This window comes from Rhinoderma darwinii (genome assembly GCF_050947455.1).
Source record: "Rhinoderma darwinii isolate aRhiDar2 chromosome 5 unlocalized genomic scaffold, aRhiDar2.hap1 SUPER_5_unloc_42, whole genome shotgun sequence".
In the NCBI taxonomy this organism is placed as follows: domain Eukaryota; kingdom Metazoa; phylum Chordata; class Amphibia; order Anura; family Rhinodermatidae; genus Rhinoderma; species Rhinoderma darwinii.
Genome location: NW_027461801.1, coordinates 423,836 through 436,465, shown reverse-complemented (window position 1 = coordinate 436,465; position 12,630 = coordinate 423,836).

Here is a 12,630-nt window from a genome sequence, read left to right as displayed (position 1 = left end):
ACCCCATCGGAAGGCACCGATCCACGTAAAAGGCCCCATTCCAAAAACAACCCAACAGCCGTTGGCTTTCTGGGTGGACCGGCAACAACCTGAACGCCGCCTCGATGTCGGTTTTTGCTAGCAGCGCCCCCGGACCCGCAGCCCGCACTAACCCCACCGCCTTATCGAATGAGGTATAAACTACGGAACACAACTCGTGATCAATCCCGTCATTTACCGACGAACCTTTGGGATACGATAAATGTTGAATCAAACGAAACTTTCCGGGCTCGCGTTTAGGGACAATACCCAAAGGGGACACAACTAAATCTTTTACCGGCGACTCCACAAATGGCCCCGACATGCGCCCCAACGAAACTTCTTTTAACAACTTTTCCGACACGACTTCCGCATGCAAGTAAGCCGATTTTAAATTTCTCCGCGTAACCGGAACCTCATAAGGAGGCGGAGGAATAACAAAACCAACACTAAACCCTTCATAAAGCAACTTAGCTGCCGCCCTATCCGGATACTCATTTAGATAAGGGGCCATCCTTTCCACCCTCACCGGCGACACCCCCTTGACCAGCCCCGTGCTGGTTCCCGGACCTCTTTTTCCGCAGACATTTTGCCGCCCCGTGTGATGCACCATTACACTCGGAGCACACGTGCTTGAACTTGCACGTGGCCCCAAACTTGCACTGGCCTTCATTGAATTGCCAGCAAAACCCCGCCTTTCCCCCGCCGCTTGGTCCACTCTGACTAGTCTGGCCTCCCTGGCCACCGCTCCCGGGAAAGGGCTGCCTAACCGGAGCCGTAACCCGTAACCAGAGAGCAATATCCTTCTGGTCCCACCGAATCGCCGGCCGAACCGCCTTCCGCTGACGGAATTGCTCATCATATCGCAGCCACGCCTGACCCCCATACGCCCTATGAGCCTCCCCAATAGCATCAAAATAACAAAATAACGCCGAACAATTTTCCGGCGCCTTTTCCCCTATCACACTAGCCAATATGGCGAACGCCTGCGACCAATTAACGAACGTCTGCGGGATAAGCCTATACCGCCGCCGTTCCTCCTCGTCCTTTTTACTCTCATCCCGCTTGCTCTTATCCAAATTGAATTTAGCCAGCGGCAAGAGAGAAAAAATTTCAACGTATTCATCTTTCCAGATCCGATCACGCACCTCCTGCTTTAAATGCGCCCCCAACGGACCCTCAAAACAAACATACACCTCCCCCCGAGCACGATCGTCCATGCGCACTCGATCGCCGTCCTTCTGTGCCTCAGTCTGCACCGACACCGCGACCGCCTCTCTAACCGCCACCACAGGACGCGCCTGCAACGATCCCACGTCCCTGGGGCCTTCCCAAACTACCGCAGGGGACACTTCCGTTACAACCGGCGCCGCGGCCCTATCAAGGCGCCCCACCAGCTCCCGTAAGCAACCCACTAAATCTGCCAAACCCGCTCCGTCGCGTCCGCCCGCGCCACTACCGGCCCCCGATGCTATGCTAGCAGCCCCCCCGCCGACACCCGACATAAAAATCGCTGGATAAGACAATAATGGAGTTATACACTCACCGGGCTGCACAGGCGCTGTGTTCCCGTCAGCCGGACCATCCTGACCTCGACGATAGACGTCCAGTTCACCTTCCTCCAGTTCTTCTCTCGCCGACGACTGTCCCTCCCAACGACATCTTCGGAAAGGGGATGAGGACGCGCTGACCGATGGGCCGGCAACCTGCCGCCCGACCGCCGGGACCCAGACTTCCGACCGGACCTGTTGCCTCGACGTCGCTGCAGATCTAGTCGTCCGTCTAGACGATCCTGACGAAGCCTGCCCCCTGGCCGGAACATCACCATGCGGGGCGGCCGTACCTTGCTCTCGACATCTTCCATCTGATGGGGGAGGGGTGACAGGGAGCCCGGCCTGCGACTCCCTGCTTACCGCCGGACCCCGTCGCGGCCTGGGATTCCTGCCAGGACGCAGGGCCTGGGAAGGGGCGGTCCTCCCAGCTGCCTGGCCTGCAGCGTCCGGGATCGGGCTCCCTCTGCGACGCCGTGTCCGCGGGACTACCTCCGGACTAAGGCGCTCTGGAGGTCGGGACCGCCGAGAGGGACGGGTCGACACAGCCTGCATCGCCGTCACCCCTGCCACCGCTCTCTGCCTGCCCAGCGCAGGAGCGGTTGTTGCCGACTCCCCCCCCCCGCCGCCATAGCCATGCTCGTAGGGGGGCCGGGGGAGGGGAGCCTGTCCCTTACAACACAAACAGAAAAAATGGGACATAAAGATCATCAAAACCACAAAAAAGGCCATACTCACTAGGTAGGTGGGTGGGTGAAAACCCGTTCCCATCAGGACGCAGACGGGTCAAAGAATGCTGCAGAAGGAGTGTGCATTAAGTAGTGATAGCCCCTCCCACTAGTCTTGAGGGGAGTGGCGGACTAAGTGCTCAAAGGTGTGCGATAAATGAGTGTCAGTGTAGTGCTAGGGTGTGAATGGATGGTAAAAAATAAATATGTATGTATGAAAGTGTGTAATAATGTAAAAAAAAAAAAAAAAAAAAAAATAAATAAATAAATAAATAAATGTGATAAATAGGGGTCAGTGCTGTGAATAGTACATGGGGTGTCAGTACTATGTGTAATACGTGGAGGGATAATGTGCTGGTCGTCAGGCATGGCGTATCTTGCCGAATAACAGCCTATTTGTAACGCCGCTAGTGTTAGCTAAAGCGGGCTGCTCTGCATTCCAAACCAAACGCCAGCACATCATGCCCTCCCAGCATATAAGACCCGGCTGCGTCCTGAAAAAAAGTGTAGTATACGTAGTAAGAAATATCCATGAAACATGGGGTATTAGTTGTTATTTTGGCCAAAATACGCAAAGCTCGCAACCCAACGTCAAGGGTCCCCAGTGCCTTGCGAGTCCCTAACCAGAACTTTTCGTTCCTAATTTAAAAACACAAACAGAAAAAATGGGACATAAAGATCATCAAAACCACAAAAAAGGCCATACTCACTAGGTAGGTGGGTGGGTGAAAACCCGTTCCCATCAGGACGCAGACGGGTCAAAGAATGCTGCAGAAGGAGTGTGCATTAAGTAGTGATAGCCCCTCCCACTAGTCTTGAGGGGAGTGGCGGACTAAGTGCTCAAAGGTGTGCGATAAATGAGTGTCAGTGTAGTGCTAGGGTGTGAATGGATGGTAAAAAATAAATATGTATGTATGAAAGTGTGTAATAATGTAAAAAAAAAAAAAAAAAAAAAAATAAATAAATAAATAAATAAATAAATAAATGTGATAAATAGGGGTCAGTGCTGTGAATAGTACATGGGGTGTCAGTACTATGTGTAATACGTGGAGGGATAATGTGCTGGTCGTCAGGCATGGCGTATCTTGCCGAATAACAGCCTATTTGTAACGCCGCTAGTGTTAGCTAAAGCGGGCTGCTCTGCATTCCAAACCAAACGCCAGCACATCATGCCCTCCCAGCATATAAGACCCGGCTGCGTCCTGAAAAAAAGTGTAGTATACGTAGTAAGAAATATCCATGAAACATGGGGTATTAGTTGTTATTTTGGCCAAAATACGCAAAGCTCGCAACCCAACGTCAAGGGTCCCCAGTGCCTTGCGAGTCCCTAACCAGAACTTTTCGTTCCTAATTTAAAAACACAAACAGAAAAAATGGGACATAAAGATCATCAAAACCACAAAAAAGGCCATACTCACTAGGTAGGTGGGTGGGTGAAAACCCGTTCCCATCAGGACGCAGACGGGTCAAAGAATGCTGCAGAAGGAGTGTGCATTAAGTAGTGATAGCCCCTCCCACTAGTCTTGAGGGGAGTGGCGGACTAAGTGCTCAAAGGTGTGCGATAAATGAGTGTCAGTGTAGTGCTAGGGTGTGAATGGATGGTAAAAAATAAATATGTATGTATGAAAGTGTGTAATAATGTAAAAAAAAAAAAAAAAAAAAAAATAAATAAATAAATAAATGTGATAAATAGGGGTCAGTGCTGTGAATAGTACATGGGGTGTCAGTACTATGTGTAATACGTGGAGGGATAATGTGCTGGTCGTCAGGCATGGCGTATCTTGCCGAATAACAGCCTATTTGTAACGCCGCTAGTGTTAGCTAAAGCGGGCTGCTCTGCATTCCAAACCAAACGCCAGCACATCATGCCCTCCCAGCATATAAGACCCGGCTGCGTCCTGAAAAAAAGTGTAGTATACGTAGTAAGAAATATCCATGAAACATGGGGTATTAGTTGTTATTTTGGCCAAAATACGCAAAGCTCGCAACCCAACGTCAAGGGTCCCCAGTGCCTTGCGAGTCCCTAACCAGAACTTTTCGTTCCTAATTTAAAAACACAAACAGAAAAAATGGGACATAAAGATCATCAAAACCACAAAAAAGGCCATACTCACTAGGTAGGTGGGTGGGTGAAAACCCGTTCCCATCAGGACGCAGACGGGTCAAAGAATGCTGCAGAAGGAGTGTGCATTAAGTAGTGATAGCCCCTCCCACTAGTCTTGAGGGGAGTGGCGGACTAAGTGCTCAAAGGTGTGCGATAAATGAGTGTCAGTGTAGTGCTAGGGTGTGAATGGATGGTAAAAAATAAATATGTATGTATGAAAGTGTGTAATAATGTAAAAAAAAAAAAAAAAAATAAATAAATAAATAAATAAATGTGATAAATAGGGGTCAGTGCTGTGAATAGTACATGGGGTGTCAGTACTATGTGTAATACGTGGAGGGATAATGTGCTGGTCGTCAGGCATGGCGTATCTTGCCGAATAACAGCCTATTTGTAACGCCGCTAGTGTTAGCTAAAGCGGGCTGCTCTGCATTCCAAACCAAACGCCAGCACATCATGCCCTCCCAGCATATAAGACCCGGCTGCGTCCTGAAAAAAAGTGTAGTATACGTAGTAAGAAATATCCATGAAACATGGGGTATTAGTTGTTATTTTGGCCAAAATACGCAAAGCTCGCAACCCAACGTCAAGGGTCCCCAGTGCCTTGCGAGTCCCTAACCAGAACTTTTCGTTCCTAATTTAAAAACACAAACAGAAAAAATGGGACATAAAGATCATCAAAACCACAAAAAAGGCCATACTCACTAGGTAGGTGGGTGGGTGAAAACCCGTTCCCATCAGGACGCAGACGGGTCAAAGAATGCTGCAGAAGGAGTGTGCATTAAGTAGTGATAGCCCCTCCCACTAGTCTTGAGGGGAGTGGCGGACTAAGTGCTCAAAGGTGTGCGATAAATGAGTGTCAGTGTAGTGCTAGGGTGTGAATGGATGGTAAAAAATAAATATGTATGTATGAAAGTGTGTAATAATGTAAAAAAAAAATAAAAAATAAATAAATAAATAAATAAATGTGATAAATAGGGGTCAGTGCTGTGAATAGTACATGGGGTGTCAGTACTATGTGTAATACGTGGAGGGATAATGTGCTGGTCGTCAGGCATGGCGTATCTTGCCGAATAACAGCCTATTTGTAACGCCGCTAGTGTTAGCTAAAGCGGGCTGCTCTGCATTCCAAACCAAACGCCAGCACATCATGCCCTCCCAGCATATAAGACCCGGCTGCGTCCTGAAAAAAAGTGTAGTATACGTAGTAAGAAATATCCATGAAACATGGGGTATTAGTTGTTATTTTGGCCAAAATACGCAAAGCTCGCAACCCAACGTCAAGGGTCCCCAGTGCCTTGCGAGTCCCTAACCAGAACTTTTCGTTCCTAATTTAAAAACACAAACAGAAAAAATGGGACATAAAGATCATCAAAACCACAAAAAAGGCCATACTCACTAGGTAGGTGGGTGGGTGAAAACCCGTTCCCATCAGGACGCAGACGGGTCAAAGAATGCTGCAGAAGGAGTGTGCATTAAGTAGTGATAGCCCCTCCCACTAGTCTTGAGGGGAGTGGCGGACTAAGTGCTCAAAGGTGTGCGATAAATGAGTGTCAGTGTAGTGCTAGGGTGTGAATGGATGGTAAAAAATAAATATGTATGTATGAAAGTGTGTAATAATGTAAAAAAAAAAATAAATAAATAAATAAATAAATAAATGTGATAAATAGGGGTCAGTGCTGTGAATAGTACATGGGGTGTCAGTACTATGTGTAATACGTGGAGGGATAATGTGCTGGTCGTCAGGCATGGCGTATCTTGCCGAATAACAGCCTATTTGTAACGCCGCTAGTGTTAGCTAAAGCGGGCTGCTCTGCATTCCAAACCAAACGCCAGCACATCATGCCCTCCCAGCATATAAGACCCGGCTGCGTCCTGAAAAAAAGTGTAGTATACGTAGTAAGAAATATCCATGAAACATGGGGTATTAGTTGTTATTTTGGCCAAAATACGCAAAGCTCGCAACCCAACGTCAAGGGTCCCCAGTGCCTTGCGAGTCCCTAACCAGAACTTTTCGTTCCTAATTTAAAAACACAAACAGAAAAAATGGGACATAAAGATCATCAAAACCACAAAAAAGGCCATACTCACTAGGTAGGTGGGTGGGTGAAAACCCGTTCCCATCAGGACGCAGACGGGTCAAAGAATGCTGCAGAAGGAGTGTGCATTAAGTAGTGATAGCCCCTCCCACTAGTCTTGAGGGGAGTGGCGGACTAAGTGCTCAAAGGTGTGCGATAAATGAGTGTCAGTGTAGTGCTAGGGTGTGAATGGATGGTAAAAAATAAATATGTATGTATGAAAGTGTGTAATAATGTAAAAAAAAAAAAAAAATAAATAAATAAATAAATAAATGTGATAAATAGGGGTCAGTGCTGTGAATAGTACATGGGGTGTCAGTACTATGTGTAATACGTGGAGGGATAATGTGCTGGTCGTCAGGCATGGCGTATCTTGCCGAATAACAGCCTATTTGTAACGCCGCTAGTGTTAGCTAAAGCGGGCTGCTCTGCATTCCAAACCAAACGCCAGCACATCATGCCCTCCCAGCATATAAGACCCGGCTGCGTCCTGAAAAAAAGTGTAGTATACGTAGTAAGAAATATCCATGAAACATGGGGTATTAGTTGTTATTTTGGCCAAAATACGCAAAGCTCGCAACCCAACGTCAAGGGTCCCCAGTGCCTTGCGAGTCCCTAACCAGAACTTTTCGTTCCTAATTTAAAAACACAAACAGAAAAAATGGGACATAAAGATCATCAAAACCACAAAAAAGGCCATACTCACTAGGTAGGTGGGTGGGTGAAAACCCGTTCCCATCAGGACGCAGACGGGTCAAAGAATGCTGCAGAAGGAGTGTGCATTAAGTAGTGATAGCCCCTCCCACTAGTCTTGAGGGGAGTGGCGGACTAAGTGCTCAAAGGTGTGCGATAAATGAGTGTCAGTGTAGTGCTAGGGTGTGAATGGATGGTAAAAAATAAATATGTATGTATGAAAGTGTGTAATAATGTAAAAAAAAAAAAAAAAATAAATAAATAAATAAATAAATGTGATAAATAGGGGTCAGTGCTGTGAATAGTACATGGGGTGTCAGTACTATGTGTAATACGTGGAGGGATAATGTGCTGGTCGTCAGGCATGGCGTATCTTGCCGAATAACAGCCTATTTGTAACGCCGCTAGTGTTAGCTAAAGCGGGCTGCTCTGCATTCCAAACCAAACGCCAGCACATCATGCCCTCCCAGCATATAAGACCCGGCTGCGTCCTGAAAAAAAGTGTAGTATACGTAGTAAGAAATATCCATGAAACATGGGGTATTAGTTGTTATTTTGGCCAAAATACGCAAAGCTCGCAACCCAACGTCAAGGGTCCCCAGTGCCTTGCGAGTCCCTAACCAGAACTGACGACCAGCACATTATCCCTCCACGTATTACACATAGTACTGACACCCCATGTACTATTCACAGCACTGACCCCTATTTATCACATTTATTTATTTATTTATTTATTTATTTATTTTTTTTTTTTTTTTTTTTTTTTTTTTTTTTTTTTACATTATTACACACTTTCATACATACATATTTATTTTTTACCATCCATTCACACCCTAGCACTACACTGACACTCATTTATCGCACACCTTTGAGCACTTAGTCCGCCACTCCCCTCAAGACTAGTGGGAGGGGCTATCACTACTTAATGCACACTCCTTCTGCAGCATTCTTTGACCCGTCTGCGTCCTGATGGGAACGGGTTTTCACCCACCCACCTACCTAGTGAGTATGGCCTTTTTTGTGGTTTTGATGATCTTTATGTCCCATTTTTTCTGTTTGTGTTTTTAAATTAGGAACGAAAAGTTCTGGTTAGGGACTCGCAAGGCACTGGGGACCCTTGACGTTGGGTTGCGAGCTTTGCGTATTTTGGCCAAAATAACAACTAATACCCCATGTTTCATGGATATTTCTTACTACGTATACTACACTTTTTTTCAGGACGCAGCCGGGTCTTATATGCTGGGAGGGCATGATGTGCTGGCGTTTGGTTTGGAATGCAGAGCAGCCCGCTTTAGCTAACACTAGCGGCGTTACAAATAGGCTGTTATTCGGCAAGATACGCCATGCCTGACGACCAGCACATTATCCCTCCACGTATTACACATAGTACTGACACCCCATGTACTATTCACAGCACTGACCCCTATTTATCACATTTATTTATTTATTTATTTATTTTTTTTTTTTTTTTTACATTATTACACACTTTCATACATACATATTTATTTTTTACCATCCATTCACACCCTAGCACTACACTGACACTCATTTATCGCACACCTTTGAGCACTTAGTCCGCCACTCCCCTCAAGACTAGTGGGAGGGGCTATCACTACTTAATGCACACTCCTTCTGCAGCATTCTTTGACCCGTCTGCGTCCTGATGGGAACGGGTTTTCACCCACCCACCTACCTAGTGAGTATGGCCTTTTTTGTGGTTTTGATGATCTTTATGTCCCATTTTTTCTGTTTGTGTTTTTAAATTAGGAACGAAAAGTTCTGGTTAGGGACTCGCAAGGCACTGGGGACCCTTGACGTTGGGTTGCGAGCTTTGCGTATTTTGGCCAAAATAACAACTAATACCCCATGTTTCATGGATATTTCTTACTACGTATACTACACTTTTTTTCAGGACGCAGCCGGGTCTTATATGCTGGGAGGGCATGATGTGCTGGCGTTTGGTTTGGAATGCAGAGCAGCCCGCTTTAGCTAACACTAGCGGCGTTACAAATAGGCTGTTATTCGGCAAGATACGCCATGCCTGACGACCAGCACATTATCCCTCCACGTATTACACATAGTACTGACACCCCATGTACTATTCACAGCACTGACCCCTATTTATCACATTTATTTATTTATTTATTTTTTTTTTTTTTTTACATTATTACACACTTTCATACATACATATTTATTTTTTACCATCCATTCACACCCTAGCACTACACTGACACTCATTTATCGCACACCTTTGAGCACTTAGTCCGCCACTCCCCTCAAGACTAGTGGGAGGGGCTATCACTACTTAATGCACACTCCTTCTGCAGCATTCTTTGACCCGTCTGCGTCCTGATGGGAACGGGTTCCCACCCACCTACCTAGTGAGTATGGCCTTTTTTGTGGTTTTGATGATCTTTATGTCCCATTTTTTCTGTTTGTGTTTTTAAATTAGGAACGAAAAGTTCTGGTTAGGGACTCGCAAGGCACTGGGGACCCTTGACGTTGGGTTGCGAGCTTTGCGTATTTTGGCCAAAATAACAACTAATACCCCATGTTTCATGGATATTTCTTACTACGTATACTACACTTTTTTTCAGGACGCAGCCGGGTCTTATATGCTGGGAGGGCATGATGTGCTGGCGTTTGGTTTGGAATGCAGAGCAGCCCGCTTTAGCTAACACTAGCGGCGTTACAAATAGGCTGTTATTCGGCAAGATACGCCATGCCTGACGACCAGCACATTATCCCTCCACGTATTACACATAGTACTGACACCCCATGTACTATTCACAGCACTGACCCCTATTTATCACATTTATTTATTTATTTATTTATTTTTTTTTTTTTTTTTTTTTTTTTTTTACATTATTACACACTTTCATACATACATATTTATTTTTTACCATCCATTCACACCCTAGCACTACACTGACACTCATTTATCGCACACCTTTGAGCACTTAGTCCGCCACTCCCCTCAAGACTAGTGGGAGGGGCTATCACTACTTAATGCACACTCCTTCTGCAGCATTCTTTGACCCGTCTGCGTCCTGATGGGAACGGGTTTTCACCCACCCACCTACCTAGTGAGTATGGCCTTTTTTGTGGTTTTGATGATCTTTATGTCCCATTTTTTCTGTTTGTGTTTTTAAATTAGGAACGAAAAGTTCTGGTTAGGGACTCGCAAGGCACTGGGGACCCTTGACGTTGGGTTGCGAGCTTTGCGTATTTTGGCCAAAATAACAACTAATACCCCATGTTTCATGGATATTTCTTACTACGTATACTACACTTTTTTTCAGGACGCAGCCGGGTCTTATATGCTGGGAGGGCATGATGTGCTGGCGTTTGGTTTGGAATGCAGAGCAGCCCGCTTTAGCTAACACTAGCGGCGTTACAAATAGGCTGTTATTCGGCAAGATACGCCATGCCTGACGACCAGCACATTATCCCTCCACGTATTACACATAGTACTGACACCCCATGTACTATTCACAGCACTGACCCCTATTTATCACATTTATTTATTTTTTTTTTTTTTTTTTTTTTTTTTTTTTTACATTATTACACACTTTCATACATACATATTTATTTTTTACCATCCATTCACACCCTAGCACTACACTGACACTCATTTATCGCACACCTTTGAGCACTTAGTCCGCCACTCCCCTCAAGACTAGTGGGAGGGGCTATCACTACTTAATGCACACTCCTTCTGCAGCATTCTTTGACCCGTCTGCGTCCTGATGGGAACGGGTTTTCACCCACCCACCTACCTAGTGAGTATGGCCTTTTTTGTGGTTTTGATGATCTTTATGTCCCATTTTTTCTGTTTGTGTTTTTAAATTAGGAACGAAAAGTTCTGGTTAGGGACTCGCAAGGCACTGGGGACCCTTGACGTTGGGTTGCGAGCTTTGCGTATTTTGGCCAAAATAACAACTAATACCCCATGTTTCATGGATATTTCTTACTACGTATACTACACTTTTTTTCAGGACGCAGCCGGGTCTTATATGCTGGGAGGGCATGATGTGCTGGCGTTTGGTTTGGAATGCAGAGCAGCCCGCTTTAGCTAACACTAGCGGCGTTACAAATAGGCTGTTATTCGGCAAGATACGCCATGCCTGACGACCAGCACATTATCCCTCCACGTATTACACATAGTACTGACACCCCATGTACTATTCACAGCACTGACCCCTATTTATCACATTTATTTATTTATTTATTTATTTATTTTTTTTTTTTTTTTTTTTTTTTTTTTTACATTATTACACACTTTCATACATACATATTTATTTTTTACCATCCATTCACACCCTAGCACTACACTGACACTCATTTATCGCACACCTTTGAGCACTTAGTCCGCCACTCCCCTCAAGACTAGTGGGAGGGGCTATCACTACTTAATGCACACTCCTTCTGCAGCATTCTTTGACCCGTCTGCGTCCTGATGGGAACGGGTTTTCACCCACCCACCTACCTAGTGAGTATGGCCTTTTTTGTGGTTTTGATGATCTTTATGTCCCATTTTTTCTGTTTGTGTTTTTAAATTAGGAACGAAAAGTTCTGGTTAGGGACTCGCAAGGCACTGGGGACCCTTGACGTTGGGTTGCGAGCTTTGCGTATTTTGGCCAAAATAACAACTAATACCCCATGTTTCATGGATATTTCTTACTACGTATACTACACTTTTTTTCAGGACGCAGCCGGGTCTTATATGCTGGGAGGGCATGATGTGCTGGCGTTTGGTTTGGAATGCAGAGCAGCCCGCTTTAGCTAACACTAGCGGCGTTACAAATAGGCTGTTATTCGGCAAGATACGCCATGCCTGACGACCAGCACATTATCCCTCCACGTATTACACATAGTACTGACACCCCATGTACTATTCACAGCACTGACCCCTATTTATCACATTTATTTATTTATTTATTTATTTTTTTTTTTTTTTTTTACATTATTACACACTTTCATACATACATATTTATTTTTTACCATCCATTCACACCCTAGCACTACACTGACACTCATTTATCGCACACCTTTGAGCACTTAGTCCGCCACTCCCCTCAAGACTAGTGGGAGGGGCTATCACTACTTAATGCACACTCCTTCTGCAGCATTCTTTGACCCGTCTGCGTCCTGATGGGAACGGGTTTTCACCCACCCACCTACCTAGTGAGTATGGCCTTTTTTGTGGTTTTGATGATCTTTATGTCCCATTTTTTCTGTTTGTGTTTTTAAATTAGGAACGAAAAGTTCTGGTTAGGGACTCGCAAGGCACTGGGGACCCTTGACGTTGGGTTGCGAGCTTTGCGTATTTTGGCCAAAATAACAACTAATACCCCATGTTTCATGGATATTTCTTACTACGTATACTACACTTTTTTTCAGGACGCAGCCGGGTCTTATATGCTGGGAGGGCATGATGTGCTGGCGTTTGGTTTGGA